Consider the following 6,000-nt stretch of genomic DNA (forward strand, 5'->3'; position numbering starts at 1 on the left):
TTAGCATAGAGATAAGAGTGGAAGATACATTTCATTACAGTAGATGTTTTTTTCTGAAAATGCTGCAAACAAGTTTAAGAATATAATTCCTCCAGAGTTCTCTTCTTCAATTCCTTGTGCCAACACAACACAGAGCAGCGATCTGAACTCTACTCTATTATCTTGTTTATAGTATTACATCCTCGTCCCATTTGACACGAGATATAGTGGCTCTACTGAAAAAGAAAGTCAAATCAGAAATTAGAAGATCTTCATTCAGCCTAGAAAGCAAGTTTGTTGCACTTTTTTAAGCCCTTTGTAAAGCTGTCATCTTACCATTTATGGATTCTGTGGTTCTCTTTAGCACCAGTGTAACTCATGTATAAATGGTAAATGGCCTGTATTTGTATAGTGCTTTACACAACCAGTCATCCACCCATTCACCCACACATTCACACACTGGTGATGGCAAGCTACGTTGTAGCCACCGCCACCCTGCACTGAAAAAACGGGAATTGGCAGGCTTTTGAATTTGCACAAATGAATTTAGTTAATGCTACACAAGCTTTTCATGTTTCTCTTATTTACATGATTAAATAAAGTACCATTTACTTGATTATAAACAATACTGAGACTACTCATTTTTCTTGCATTGATTTAAAGTGACTAAATTAGAATACTAAAACCATTGTAATCATGTTTGACCACAACCGGAAATGATGCAATATATTCAAAGACAACAACTAAATATGATTGGATAATACGACCTAGAGTCTTATCCAATAAGACAACAACATAATTTAAGGAGAGCGCAATTGACCGCCAGATTCTGGAAGACTGTTCAGCCACATGCGACCTTTGGCACCGAGTCAGGCATACTGAGAAGGTAAGTAATTTAAATACATTTGTTTTAGTTGGGTACGTTTTCACAGAATTGTTGTAGTGCATGCTATATGAAACGTAATCTGTAATGCATCTACATGTTGTTTTTACAGTGCTAGCTAAAGTTGGTATTAGCTTTGTGGCTAAAGCTGAAAAATATTAACAAATTGCACATAGTCGGGAGAAAGCAGCTGTTGTCGGTCAGATATGGAATTTATGCATGTGACAGAGAGCACTGACGTTTTTGATGGCTTAGCAAGTTAAAACGTCACTGAGAGAGCACAATAGTGTTTGTGTTACTGGTGCTAGTTATTATGGCTACATTGGCTAATTAGTCTGGCTGTAACCGTCAGAGTTTCAGAAGCTGGGAGGGCCACAGTGCCATACCTTAATTATTGCTGATGACATGCACTCAAGTTATAATAAGTATCCTGCCACCTTAGACGTGGGTTTAAGAACCTGTGCCCATAAATGCCAAATCATTTTTCCATTTAGTCATTGTTTTAGGTGAAGTGTCACTTACTTGACTATTCTATTGGTCACGGCCAAATAATACAGCAGATATCTACAAGGAGATAAGTTTGTTCAACAGACTATGTCTTATTAAGTGATGTATTGTGAATTTTCCAACATCGTCCTAACAAAAATTAGGATCCCCCCCCCCTTTTTTTCTACTTTGTGTAGAACATATGTGAGCTCATTTATACATTATGTATAAATGAGGGAAAGATTGGTACTTTAAAGAAACCATTGATGCTCTTCTGGACTGGAATACCTTTTTTCAATTAAAATTAATGTTTTTTGTGATGGTGGAATTTTTACCTTTATGATTACAGAAGTCAAAACATCAGATGATGATAGCTTACCATCTAAACTCCCCATCTCTTGGCAAGTCTGAATTAGAGAGCTCAGCTGTATCGGCCTTTCTAGTGGATTTGCTTAAAGAGGAGATAGCTTAAGTCATTAGGTACATATTCCCTGACATTCTAGAGGTCAACCTTGCACAGTGTGTGACATTAAAGGGCATAACTTATAGAAATGGAATGGTACTGGCCCAAAGGGCAGCAGGTGGATTGCCAGAATACTGAAAAACCATATCTGCATTGTATCACAGCATATTCTACATTGTCAGAGAGCTTGGTGGCTGGTACAGAGAGCACGACAGAGCTTTTGAGCTCCGCCCAGTATCCACAAGAATATTCACTCTCATTTCACTCTGTAAATTCCTTGATACTTATCCATTGGTTGACTATGAGATTGGATCAGTCCACATTGTGACTTTAAAAAGGCATATAGAAATAAAAGGTGTTCATATAAGTGTAATAGGTTCAGTCGCATGTATTTCATTAGATAAATTCTTCTTTTTTATGTCTGATCTTTATAACTTTGAGTATTGGGTATGGATAACTTTATGAAAACTAAACTGAAATGATTCTTTCTGAATGTCTGATATGTAATTCTTTGTTGCCTACAGAGTCCTATGGTCCTAAAGACTGTTTTGGCTGACGGAACCTGTCGAAGGCTCACTCTCTAATGGAGCGCCTGAATCAACTGAGGATCTCATCGTTGAAGTCAAGAGACAGTGTTGTCTTCAGGGCAGTTTCAGACTTCAGTTTATGGATTCCTTGTTTGGGAATGAGTTTCTTAACCTTACCTCAGTTTCAGAAGTAGCAGACAAAGGGACTCTTAAAGCTATTGACATGTCAAAGCCCACAACATGGACATAAAAAAGAGTAACAGAGTTGGTGAAACTCAAGATGGAAAAGACTTTTTCATACAGAAGACATAAAGGTGTTCGTGATGCACCAATGGTGGAGGCTTTCATGGCAAGATGGCCTGCTCTATTTGATTTCCATGAGGTAAGGTTTGCCTCATACACGGTGTTCTTGTGGTATTAGCCTAAAATGGTTAAGGCACAGCCCATTGACAGCCCATTTCTTCAGCATGAGTGATTGCAGCCTTCTTCCAGGTATTAAACCTTTGAAGCTCATTCCTTTTTTTTTTCTTTTTTTTCGGACTTTCCACAGTGTGTCATATTACTTACTTGGCATGAAATGACTAACATGGCTTCTTTTTTACAGGGCATGGAAGAACGTGCCATCAGTGAGACTGTTGAAGACACCACTGTTTGAATTTATCTTCTTAAAGAGCAAGCTTCAGCAGATGAACAAGAGTTGTCCTTGCAGGCATCAGGGTGGCGAAGACTTTGGATAATGTAGCATTTGCTGTGATAATGCTATTTGGACTCATGTATGCATTAAACCTTGCCTACCCTGCGGACCTTCGCTACAACTTTGACGTTTTCCAGAAGGTTTTCATGGAACTGGATGGAGCTAAACTCTCTAAAGTTCTTGCTTTCAAAAACCATCTGTTTCATTGAGAAGTCAAAGACTGCACTTCTGCAATTCTTTGCAGTTTTTCATTTTGTGTTCAGTAACGTTATACTGCTTATGTTTTTATTGCTTTCCCCTCATGTGACTGCAATGCAGGATGATTTTTCCTTTTGGTATCATGTTGTAAGAAATTTTTACTGACGATTTTTAGCAATATGTTCTAAGTCAACCTTAATGTCCTGCTTACATGTTTAAAATGAAGATTAAAATTCATGTAGGTGTTTGGTATTAGTTATGTAACAATGTCATTTAAGGCTCAACTTAGTTGAAATCTTGTACAGGTAAATACATGTACAGAAGCTGAAACTGTTGTCAAATAACACACAAGTTATATTTGTGTAAATCTGTTTATTCATAAAAGCGTGTTGCTTTTTTTCAGGTAGTCTTAATTTAGTTTACATTTTCAATTGTGTAATTAATACAAATGTTATATGTAAGAGATGACAGGATCATCTATAAGCACTTTCTTTTATTTGCTGCTAAGGTCAGTTTTTTGTGAAATATTTGCAAATATATTCTCAAACTAACTTTTTCTTTTAGTTATTTCTGCAGGCTATCTTTAAAAATGTGTTAACAAGTTTATATGGATGTGATTTTGGACTTGTTCATGGCAGAATTGCTGCTTTCACTGCTGTTACAGTTTAATAAAGGTGAACTGTTCAGTAGCACTCACAGTCTTTGCCTTTTTTGTCAATAATGATCAGTTAATATTTCAATTGAAAAAATTAAGTAGGATTTAAAGCCATAATTTGTGTTGCAGGAACATAATTGCAATGTGTTTACATTACATAATATCATTGCATACCACTGGCAAATAAAAATAAGTTGGTGTTAAACATTAAAATATATTGACATTATGCAATACATTGATATTATGATAATAGATTAATATTAGTACAACAAACATGATTTTTTAAAGTAATCTGATGTAAATAAAATACTTTGATTTGGCAAGCTTTAATTACTTGAGGGAAAGTGGAAAATTAAGTCAGTCATACTTATTCATATTATGTGGGACCGATGTACACAATAAAATCAAGTAAATTGAAAGAACTTTTTTTTTCAGTGTGGGGCGCACTGACAGAGGCGAGGCTGCCGGACACTGGCGCCACCGGGCCCTCTGACCACCACCAGAAGCGGGTGAAGTGTCTTGCCCAAGGACACAACGACCGAAACTGTCCAAGCCGGGGCTCGAACCGGCAACCTTCCGATTACAAGGTGAACTCCCAACTCTTGAGCCACGATCGCCCCAATAAAAATTTGAAAAAAAATTAATAAAATTAAATTAATCCTAAAGACTGCAATAAAACAGCATTCATTACTAATGCAAAACAAATTACTAATATAACTCATAATCTAGATTTAGGAAGCTTGTATAAATCTATGTTCTTTTGCAAGAAGTCATGTTCAGTTTAACAGCCTGCTGTTGAAAATTCAAAATATTTTAGCAGGTTATGACATAAAATGGAAAATGCCTTAATCAACATGATCAATACATAATCAACATTTACATTAAATGTGGCACTTTGTCAGTTCTGTTTATCATTGTAATGAATTATAGTACGCATTTTCTCTTCTCGTTTTACAAAGTATGGTCTGGTAAAGAAGGTAATAAAAGAAGGATTGAAGCTCCTTTCCTTACCATGTGGAGAGTTCAAACAGCTCCTATTATAACTATCACACAGAAACATCTGGATCACTTTGGTCAGTTACAAACATTCTTTATAAAAAACAAAACAAAAAACTGAACTTATCAAAAAAGGACTGTTGGAAAATATCCAAAATCTTGGATGTGAGTGTTCTTGGTTCCCCTTACAAGACCTCTGTAGAGGCTCTTTGAGCCTAAACAGGTCAACGCCTGCAAAAGCCCACAGCTGTAGGAATGAATGGACCACTGTTTTATCTGCATGTTTTACACAATACTGTTACCCACCTTCATTAAAATGACACTAACTCTCAGTAAATTTGGAGGTGAATGCAGAAATATTTAATTTAGTATCCCTCAAACCATGTTCTGTGCAGTTAAGAAAACACGGGGTAATTATACTAGTATAAATACACACATAAAACCATTAAGACCCAAATAAGGCACAGCAAAATATAGTAAAGAATGCCTCTTGAGGCCCTCAATTAAAAATTGATGTTATGCTCAAACAAGCTCTTGGCTGTATCCACTGCATATTTCATAAACAGTCTGACTTTTCCTTTTTGCTTTGGCACCATTATGCTGGCTTGGGTATGTAGGACAGGAAGCCACTCACAACTACTTCCTGTCTGATAATGCAGATCTCTGGAAGACCTGGAGGAAACCCCACCAGGAGAAACAGGGGCGAGGGAAAAGAGGAAGTGGGGATCAAACTCGGTAGAAGAAGTTGTCACATAGAAAAGACTATATTTATCTCGATTCTTAACTTATTGAGAATGACACTGAAACAAGATGGGAACTGTCATGCACTTGTTTAATGAAATCGAAAAAGATAAAAAGCTGAGAAAGAGCATATAAATGGGAGGGGAGAACGGGAGAGGGATGATAGGCAGCTTGGGAGAAAAAGAAAAAAGTAGGAGACAGCAGGGAAATGTACAAAGATAGCACGGCAGCAATTGTGTCGCAGGATCCAAGGACTTGTTTTGTCTTCATGAGAATCAGAGAGGAGGAGGAGGAGGCAGCCAGGAGCTACATGTGTATGTATGAAAGAGAGTGAAAGACAGGGAAGAAGTGTGTGATGCCTGGTGTGTGTATACATGT

Source organism: Mchenga conophoros, linkage group LG20, assembly GCF_057382185.1.
Source record: "Mchenga conophoros isolate Kocher_MC1m ecotype Shallow Benthic linkage group LG20, M_conophoros_male_GT1.1, whole genome shotgun sequence".
NCBI classification, from domain to species: domain Eukaryota; kingdom Metazoa; phylum Chordata; class Actinopteri; order Cichliformes; family Cichlidae; genus Mchenga; species Mchenga conophoros.